The 7,500-nt window shown below is 50.0% G+C and overlaps 19 non-coding genes and 3 pseudogenes across 19 annotated transcripts in view; all 22 read right to left on the reverse strand.

Moving 5' to 3' along the window:
• Window positions 1–82: 82 nt before the first annotated feature.
• On the reverse strand, window positions 83–201 carry LOC128476448 (5S ribosomal RNA). Its single transcript, XR_008347460.1, has one exon. It is a non-coding gene; the product is annotated as a 5S ribosomal RNA (ribosomal RNA).
• Window positions 202–446: 245 nt separating this feature from the next.
• LOC128476449 (5S ribosomal RNA) lies at window positions 447–565 on the reverse strand. Its single transcript, XR_008347461.1, has one exon. It is a non-coding gene; the product is annotated as a 5S ribosomal RNA (ribosomal RNA).
• Window positions 566–820: 255 nt separating this feature from the next.
• LOC128477261 (5S ribosomal RNA) lies at window positions 821–939 on the reverse strand. The gene has a single exon (XR_008348241.1). It is a non-coding gene; the product is annotated as a 5S ribosomal RNA (ribosomal RNA).
• Window positions 940–1,169: 230 nt separating this feature from the next.
• On the reverse strand, window positions 1,170–1,288 carry LOC128477590 (5S ribosomal RNA). Its single transcript, XR_008348552.1, has one exon. It is a non-coding gene; the product is annotated as a 5S ribosomal RNA (ribosomal RNA).
• A 230-nt stretch (window positions 1,289–1,518) lies between these two features.
• Window positions 1,519–1,627, reverse strand: LOC128480032 (uncharacterized; annotated as a pseudogene).
• Window positions 1,628–1,912: 285 nt separating this feature from the next.
• Window positions 1,913–2,031, reverse strand: LOC128478467 (5S ribosomal RNA). The gene has a single exon (XR_008349384.1). It is a non-coding gene; the product is annotated as a 5S ribosomal RNA (ribosomal RNA).
• Window positions 2,032–2,247: 216 nt separating this feature from the next.
• LOC128477668 (5S ribosomal RNA) lies at window positions 2,248–2,366 on the reverse strand. Its single transcript, XR_008348630.1, has one exon. It is a non-coding gene; the product is annotated as a 5S ribosomal RNA (ribosomal RNA).
• Window positions 2,367–2,581: 215 nt separating this feature from the next.
• Window positions 2,582–2,700, reverse strand: LOC128476701 (5S ribosomal RNA). The gene has a single exon (XR_008347702.1). It is a non-coding gene; the product is annotated as a 5S ribosomal RNA (ribosomal RNA).
• A 204-nt stretch (window positions 2,701–2,904) lies between these two features.
• On the reverse strand, window positions 2,905–3,023 carry LOC128479380 (5S ribosomal RNA). Its single transcript, XR_008350261.1, has one exon. It is a non-coding gene; the product is annotated as a 5S ribosomal RNA (ribosomal RNA).
• Window positions 3,024–3,269: 246 nt separating this feature from the next.
• Window positions 3,270–3,388, reverse strand: LOC128476791 (5S ribosomal RNA). The gene has a single exon (XR_008347786.1). It is a non-coding gene; the product is annotated as a 5S ribosomal RNA (ribosomal RNA).
• A 201-nt stretch (window positions 3,389–3,589) lies between these two features.
• Window positions 3,590–3,708, reverse strand: LOC128477669 (5S ribosomal RNA). The gene has a single exon (XR_008348631.1). It is a non-coding gene; the product is annotated as a 5S ribosomal RNA (ribosomal RNA).
• A 236-nt stretch (window positions 3,709–3,944) lies between these two features.
• LOC128478885 (5S ribosomal RNA) lies at window positions 3,945–4,064 on the reverse strand. The gene has a single exon (XR_008349783.1). It is a non-coding gene; the product is annotated as a 5S ribosomal RNA (ribosomal RNA).
• A 198-nt stretch (window positions 4,065–4,262) lies between these two features.
• On the reverse strand, window positions 4,263–4,381 carry LOC128478515 (5S ribosomal RNA). The gene has a single exon (XR_008349430.1). It is a non-coding gene; the product is annotated as a 5S ribosomal RNA (ribosomal RNA).
• A 231-nt stretch (window positions 4,382–4,612) lies between these two features.
• On the reverse strand, window positions 4,613–4,731 carry LOC128476792 (5S ribosomal RNA). The gene has a single exon (XR_008347787.1). It is a non-coding gene; the product is annotated as a 5S ribosomal RNA (ribosomal RNA).
• A 227-nt stretch (window positions 4,732–4,958) lies between these two features.
• Window positions 4,959–5,077, reverse strand: LOC128476450 (5S ribosomal RNA). Its single transcript, XR_008347462.1, has one exon. It is a non-coding gene; the product is annotated as a 5S ribosomal RNA (ribosomal RNA).
• A 221-nt stretch (window positions 5,078–5,298) lies between these two features.
• Window positions 5,299–5,417, reverse strand: LOC128478890 (5S ribosomal RNA). Its single transcript, XR_008349788.1, has one exon. It is a non-coding gene; the product is annotated as a 5S ribosomal RNA (ribosomal RNA).
• Window positions 5,418–5,657: 240 nt separating this feature from the next.
• Window positions 5,658–5,766, reverse strand: LOC128480732 (uncharacterized; annotated as a pseudogene).
• A 147-nt stretch (window positions 5,767–5,913) lies between these two features.
• On the reverse strand, window positions 5,914–6,032 carry LOC128478295 (5S ribosomal RNA). Its single transcript, XR_008349222.1, has one exon. It is a non-coding gene; the product is annotated as a 5S ribosomal RNA (ribosomal RNA).
• Window positions 6,033–6,250: 218 nt separating this feature from the next.
• Window positions 6,251–6,369, reverse strand: LOC128476451 (5S ribosomal RNA). The gene has a single exon (XR_008347463.1). It is a non-coding gene; the product is annotated as a 5S ribosomal RNA (ribosomal RNA).
• Window positions 6,370–6,587: 218 nt separating this feature from the next.
• LOC128479592 (uncharacterized) lies at window positions 6,588–6,696 on the reverse strand (annotated as a pseudogene).
• A 318-nt stretch (window positions 6,697–7,014) lies between these two features.
• Window positions 7,015–7,133, reverse strand: LOC128479284 (5S ribosomal RNA). Its single transcript, XR_008350167.1, has one exon. It is a non-coding gene; the product is annotated as a 5S ribosomal RNA (ribosomal RNA).
• Window positions 7,134–7,406: 273 nt separating this feature from the next.
• The window catches only part of LOC128477074 (5S ribosomal RNA), a 119-nt gene continuing 25 nt past the window's right edge, over window positions 7,407–7,500 (reverse strand). Inside the window, exon 1 of the ribosomal RNA XR_008348062.1 lies at window positions 7,407–7,500. This exon is cut by the window's right edge and continues 25 nt beyond it. This is a non-coding gene — a ribosomal RNA (5S ribosomal RNA).

Consider the following 7,500-nt stretch of genomic DNA (forward strand, 5'->3'; position numbering starts at 1 on the left):
GGTTCAAATAAGGGTTTAAAGCTTTGATGATGAGCAAGAAACACATGGCAAAAAGCTCTCCCCGGACTGTGAGAAAAGAAAAAGCCTACAACACCTGGTATTCCCAGGCGGTCTCCCATCCAGGTACTAACCAGGCCCAACCCTGCTTAGCTTCCGAGATCAGACGAGATCGGGCGCTTTCAGGGTGGTATGGCCGCAGGTGTGAAAGCTCTTTATTTTACTTTTCTTATTCTGTTGCTGCTGCTGCTGCTGCTGCTGCTGCTGCTGCTGCTGCTGCTGCTGCTGCTGCTGCTGCTTGTGCTGCTGCTTGTCGTCAGACAGAAAGAATTATAAGCCCTGGGACAGGACAGAGAAGGTGAGAAGGTTCAAATAAGGGTTTAAAGCTTTGATGATGAGCAAGAAACACATGGCAAAAAGCTCTCCCCGGACTGTGAGAAAAAATTAAAAGCCTACAACACCTGGTATTCCCAGGCGGTCTCCCATCCAGGTACTAACCAGGCCCAACCCTGCTTAGCTTCCGAGATCAGACGAGATCGGGCGCTTTCAGGGTGGTATGGCCGCAGGTGTGAAAGTTTTTTATTTTACTTCTCTTATTCTGTTGCTGCTGCTGCTGCTGCTGCTGCTGCTGCTGCTGCTGCTGCTGCTGCTGCTGCTGCTGCTGCTGCTGCTGCTGCTGCTGCTGCTTGTCGTCAGACAAAAAGAATTATAAGCCCTGGGACAGGACAGAGAAGGTGAGATGGTTCAAATAAGGGTTTAAAGCTTTGATGATGAGCAAGAAACATGGCAAAAAGCTCTCCCCGGACTGTGAGAAAAAATTAAAAGCCTACAACACCTGGTATTCCCAGGCGGTCTCCCATCCCGGTACCAACCAGGCCCAACCCTGCTTAGCTTCCGAGATCAGACGAGATCGGGCGCTTTCAGGGTGGTATGGCCGCAGGTGTGAAAGTTTTTTATTTTACTTCTCTTATTCTGTTGCTGCTGCTGCTGCTGCTGCTGCTGCTGCTGCTGCTGCTGCTGCTGCTGCTGCTGCTTGTCGTCAGACAAAAAGAATTATAAGCCCTGGGACAGGACAGAGAAGGTGAGAAGGTTCAAATAAGGGTTTAAAGCTTTGATGATGAGCAAGAAACACATGGCAAAAAGCTCTCCCCGGACTGTGAGAAAAAATTAAAAGCCTACAACACCTGGTATTCCCAGGCGGTCTCCCATCCAGGTACTAACCAGGCCCAACCCTGCTTAGCTTCCAAGATCAGACGAGATCGGGCGCTTTCAGGGTGGTATGGCCGCAGGTGTGAAAGTTTTTTATTTTACTTCTCTTATTCTGTTGCTGCTGCTGCTGCTGCTGCTGCTGCTGCTGCTGCTGCTGCTGCTGCTGCTGCTGCTTGTCGTCAGACAAAAAGAATTATAAGCCCTGGGACAGGACAGAGAAGGTGAGAAGGTTCAAATAAGGGTTTAAAGCTTTGATGATGAGCAAGAAACACATGGCAAAAAGCTCTCCCCGGACTGTGAGAAAAAATTAAAAGCCTACAACACCTGGTATTCCCAGGCGGTCTCCCATCCAGGTACTAACCAGGCCCAACCCTGCTTAGCTTCCGAGATCAGGCGCTTTCAGGGTGGTATGGCCGCAGGTGTGAAAGTTTTTTATTTTACTTCTCTTATTCTGCTGCTGCTGCTGCTGCTGCTGCTGCTGCTGCTGCTGCTGCTGCTGCTGCTGCTGCTGCTGCTGCTGCTGCTGCTGCTGCTGCTGCTGCTGCTGCTGCTGCTGCTGCTGCTGCTGCTTGTCGTCAGACAGAAAGAATTATAAGCCCTGGGACTGCACAGAGAAGGTGAGAAGGTTCAAATAAGGGTTTAAAGCTTTGATGATGAGCAAGAAACACATAGCAAAAAGCTCTCCCCGGACTGTGAGAAAAGAAAAAGACTACAACACCTGGTACTCCCAGGCGGTCTCCCATCCAGGTACTAACCAGGCCCAACCCTGCTTAGCTACCGAGATCAGACGAGATCGGGCGCTTTCAGGGTGGTATGGCCGCAGGTGTGAAAGTTTTTTATTTTACTTCTCTTATTCTGTTGCTGCTGCTGCTGCTGCTGCTGCTGCTGCTGCTGCTGCTGCTGCTTGTCGTCAGACAGAAAGAATTATAAGCCCTGGGACAGGACAGAGAAGGTGAGAAGGTTCAAATAAGGGTTTAAAGCTTTGATGATGAGCAAGAAACACATGGCAAAAAGCTCTCCCCGGACTGTGAGAAAAGAAAAAGCTTACAACACCTGGTATTCCCAGGCGGTCTCCCATCCAGGTACTAACCAGGCCCAACCCTGCTTAGCTTCCGAGATCAGACGAGATCGGGCGCTTTCAGGGTGGTATGGCCGCAGGTGTGAAAGTTTTTTATTTTACTTCTCTTATTCTGTTGCTGCTGCTGCTGCTGCTGCTGCTGCTGCTGCTGCTGCTGCTTGTCGTCAGACAAAAAGAATTATAAGCCCTGGGACAGGACAGAGAAGGTGAGAAGGTTCAAATAAGGGTTTAAAGCTTTGATGATGAGCAAGAAACACATGGCAAAAAGCTCTCCCCGGACTGTGAGAAAAAATTAAAAGCCTACAACACCTGGTATTCCCAGGCGGTCTCCCATCCAGGTACTAACCAGGCCCAACCCTGCTTAGCTTCCGAGATCAGACGAGATCGGGCGTTTTCAGGGTGGTATGGCCGCAGGTGTGAAAGTTTTTTATTTTACTTCTCTTATTCTGCTGCTGCTGCTGCTGCTGCTGCTGCTGCTGCTGCTTGTCGTCAGACAGAAAGAATTATAAGCCCTGGGACTGCACAGAGAAGGTGAGAAGGTTCAAATAAGGGTTTAAAGCTTTGATGATAAGCAAGAAACACATGGCAAAAAGCTCTCCCCGGACTGTGAGAAAAGAAAAAGACTACAACACCTGGTATTACCAGGCGGTCTCCCATCCAGGTACTAACCAGGCCCAACCCTGCTTAGCTTCCGAGATCAGACGAGATCGGGCGCTTTCATGGTGGTATGGCCGCAGGTGTGAAAGATTTTTATTTTACTTCTCTTATTCTGTTGCTGTTGCTGCTGCTGCTGCTGCTGCTGCTGCTGCTGCTGCTGCTGCTGCTGCTGCTGCTGCTGCTGCTGCTGCTTGTCGTCAGACAGAAAGAATTATAAGCCCTGGGACAGGACAGAGAAGGTGAGAAGGTTCAAATAAGGGTTTAAAGCTTTGATGATGAGCAAGAAACACATGGCAAAAAGCTCTCCCCGGACTGTGAGAAAAGAAAAAGCCTACAACACCTGGTATTCCCAGGCGGTCTCCCATCCAGGTACTAACCAGGCCCAACCCTGCTTAGCTTCCGAGATCAGACGAGATCGGGCGCTTTCAGGGAGGTATGGCCGCAGGTGTGAAAGCTCTTTATTTTACTTTTCCTATTCTGTTGCTGCTGCTGCTGCTGCTGCTGCTGCTGCTTGTCGTCAGACAGAAAGAATTATAAGCCCTGGGACAGGACAGAGAAGGTGAGAAGGTTCAAATAAGGGTTTAAAGCTTTGATGATGAGCAAGAAACACATGGCAAAAAGCTCTCCCCGGACTGTGAGAAAAGAAAAAGCTTACAACACCTGGTATTCCCAGGCGGTCTCCCATCCAGGTACTAACCAGGCCCAACCCTGCTTAGCTTCCGAGATCAGACGAGATCGGGCGCTTTCAGGGTGGTATGGCCGCAGGTGTGAAAGTTTTTTATTTTACTTCTCTTATTCTGTTGCTGCTGCTGCTGCTGCTGCTGCTGCTGCTGCTGCTGCTGCTGCTGCTGCTGCTGCTGCTGCTTGTCGTCAGACAAAAAGAATTATAAGCCCTGGGACAGGACAGAGAAGGTGAGAAGGTTCAAATAAGGGTTTAAAGCTTTGATGATGAGCAAGAAACACATGGCAAAAAGCTCTCCCCGGACTGTGAGAAAAAATTAAAAGCCTACAACACCTGGTATTCCCAGGCGGTCTCCCATCCAGGTACTAACCAGGCCCAACCCTGCTTAGCTTCGCGAGATCAGACGAGATCGGGCGTTTTCAGGGTGGTATGGCCGCAGGTGTGAAAGTTTTTTATTTTACTTCTCTTATTCTGCTGCTGCTGCTGCTGCTGCTGCTGCTGCTTGTCGTCAGACAGAAAGAATTATAAGCCCTGGGACTGCACAGAGAAGGTGAGAAGGTTCAAATAAGGGTTTAAAGCTTTGATGATAAGCAAGAAACACATGGCAAAAAGCTCTCCCCGGACTGTGAGAAAAGAAAAAGACTACAACACCTGGTATTCCCAGGCGGTCTCCCATCCAGGTACTAACCAGGCCCAACCCTGCTTAGCTTCCGAGATCAGACGAGATCGGGCGCTTTCATGGTGGTATGGCCGCAGGTGTGAAAGATTTTTATTTTACTTCTCTTATTCTGTTGCTGTTGCTGCTGCTGCTGCTGCTGCTGCTGCTGCTGCTGCTGCTGCTGCTGCTGCTGCTTGTCGTCAGACAGAAAGAATTATAAGCCCTGGGACAGGACAGAGAAGGTGAGAAGGTTCAAATAAGGGTTTAAAGCTTTGATGATGAGCAAGAAACACATGGCAAAAAGCTCTCCCCGGACTGTGAGAAAAGAAAAAGCCTACAACACCTGGTATTCCCAGGCGGTCTCCCATCCAGGTACTAACCAGGCCCAACCCTGCTTAGCTTCCGAGATCAGACGAGATCGGGCGCTTTCAGGGAGGTATGGCCGCAGGTGTGAAAGCTCTTTATTTTACTTTTCCTATTCTGTTGCTGCTGCTGCTGCTGCTGCTGCTGCTGCTGCTGCTGCTGCTGCTGCTGCTGCTTGTCGTCAGACAGAAAGAATTATAAGCCCTGGGACAGGACAGAGAAGGTGAGAAGGTTCAAATAAGGGTTTAAAGCTTTGATGATGAGCAAGAAACACATGGCAAAAAGCTCTCCCCGGACTGTGAGAAAAAATTAAAAGCCTACAACACCTGGTATTCCCAGGCGGTCTCCCATCCAGGTACTAACCAGGCCCAACCCTGCTTAGCTTCCGAGATCAGACGAGATCGGGCGCTTTCAGGGTGGTATGGCCGCAGGTGTGAAAGTTTTTTATTTTACTTCTCTTATTCTGTTGCTGCTGCTGCTGCTGCTGCTGCTGCTGCTGCTGCTGCTGCTGCTGCTTGTCGTCAGACAAAAAGAATTATAAGCCCTGGGACAGGACAGAGAAGGTGAGAAGGTTCAAATAAGGGTTTAAAGCTTTGATGATGAGCAAGAAACACATGGCAAAAAGCTCTCCCCGGACTGTGAGAAAAAATTAAAAGCCTACAACACCTGGTATTCCCAGGCGGTCTCCCATCCAGGTACTAACCAGGCCCAACCCTGCTTAGCTTCCAAGATCAGACGAGATCAGGCGCTTTCAGGGTGGTATGGCCGCAGATGTGAAAGTTTTTTATTTTACTTCTCTTATTCTGTTGCTGCTGCTGCTGCTGCTGCTGCTGCTGCTGCTGCTGCTGCTGCTGCTGCTGCTGCTGCTGCTGCTGCTTGTCGTCAGACAAAAAGAATTATAAGCCCTGGGACAGGACAGAGAAGGTGAGAAGGTTCAAATAAGGGTTTAAAGCTTTGATGATGAGCAAGAAACACATGGCAAAAAGCTCTCCCCGGACTGTGAGAAAAGAAAAAGCCTACAACACCTGGTATTCCCAGGCGGTCTCCCATCCAGGTACTAACCAGGCCCAACCCTGCTTAGCTTCCGAGATCAGGCGCTTTCAGGGTGGTGCTGCTGCTGCTGCTGCTGCTTGTCGTCAGACAAAAAGAATTATAAGCCCTGGGACAGGACAGAGAAGGTGAGAAGGTTCAAATAAGGGTTTAAAGCTTTGATGATGAGCAAGAAACACATGGCAAAAAGCTCTTCCCGGACTGTGAGAAAAAATTAAAAGCCTACAACACCTGGTATTCCCAGGCGGTCTCCCATCCAGGTACTAACCAGGCCCAACCCTGCGTAGCTTCCGAGATCAGACGAGATCGGGCGCTTTCAGGGTGGTATGGCCGCAGGTGTGAAAGTTTTTTATTTTACTTCTCTTATTCTGCTGCTGCTGCTGCTGCTGCTGCTGCTGCTGCTGCTGCTGCTGCTGCTTGTCGTCAGACAGAAAGAATTATAAGCCCTGGGACAGGACAGAGAAGGTGAGAAGGTTCAAATAAGGGTTTAAAGCTTTGATGATGAGCAAGAAACACATGGCAAAAAGCTCTCCCCGGACTGTGAGAAAAAATTAAAAGCCTACAACACCTGGTATTCCCAGGCGGTCTCCCATCCAGGTACTAACCAGGCCCAACCCTGCTTAGCTTCCGAGATCAGACGAGATCGGGCGCTTTCAGGGTGGTATGGCCGCAGGTGTGAAAGTTTTTTATTTTACTTCTCTTATTCTGTTGCTGCTGCTGCTGCTGCTGCTGCTGCTGCTGCTGCTGCTGCTGCTTGTCGTCAGACAAAAAGAATTATAAGCCCTGGGACAGGACAGAGAAGGTGAGAAGGTTCAAATAAGGGTTTAAAGCTTTGATGATGAGCAAGAAACACATGGCAAAAAGCTCTCCCCGGACTGTGAGAAAAAATTAAAAACCTACAACACCTGGTATTCCCAGGCGGTCTCCCATCCAGGTACTAACCAGGCCCAACCCTGCTTAGCTTCCGAGATCAGGCGCTTTCAGGGTGGTATGGCCGCAGGTGTGAAAGTTTTTTATTTTACTTCTCTTATTCTGCTGCTGCTGCTGCTGCGGCTGCTGCTGCTGCGGCTGCTGCTGCTGCGGCTGCTGCTGCTGCGGCTGCTGCTGCTGCGGCTGCTGCTGCTGCGGCTGCTGCTGCTGCGGCTGCTGCTGCTGCGGCTGCTGCTGCTGCGGCTGCTGCTGCTTGTCGTCAGACAGAAAGAATTATAAGCCCTGGGACTGCACAGAGAAGGTGAGAAGGTTCAAATAAGGGTTTAAAGCTTTGATGATGAGCAAGAAACACATGGCAAAAAGCTCTCCCCGGACTGTGAGAAAAGAAAAAGACTACAACACCTGGTATTCCCAGGCGGTCTCCCATCCAGGTACTAACCAGGCCCAACCCTGCTTAGCTTCCGAGATCAGACGAGATCGGGCGCTTTCGTGGTGGTATGGCCGAAGGTGTGAAAGTTTTTTATTTTACTTCTCTTATTCTGTTGCTGCTGCTGCTGCTGCTGCTGCTGCTGCTGCTGCTGCTGCTGCTGCTGCTGCTGCTGCTGCTGCTGCTGCTGCTGCTGCTGCTGCTGCTGCTGCTGCTGCTTGTCGTCAGACAGAAAGAATTATAAGCCCTGGGACAGGACAGAGAAGGTGAGAAGGTTCAAATAAGGGTTTAAAGCTTTGATGATGAGCAAGAAACACATGGCAAAAAGCTCTCCCCGGACTGTGAGAAAAGAAAATGCCTACAACACCTGGTATTCCCAGGCGGTCTCCCATCCAGGTACTAACCAGGCCCAACCCTGCTTAGCTTCCGAGATCAGACGAGATCGGGCG

Source organism: Spea bombifrons, chromosome 2, assembly GCF_027358695.1.
Source record: "Spea bombifrons isolate aSpeBom1 chromosome 2, aSpeBom1.2.pri, whole genome shotgun sequence".
Taxonomy (NCBI): domain Eukaryota; kingdom Metazoa; phylum Chordata; class Amphibia; order Anura; family Pelobatidae; genus Spea; species Spea bombifrons.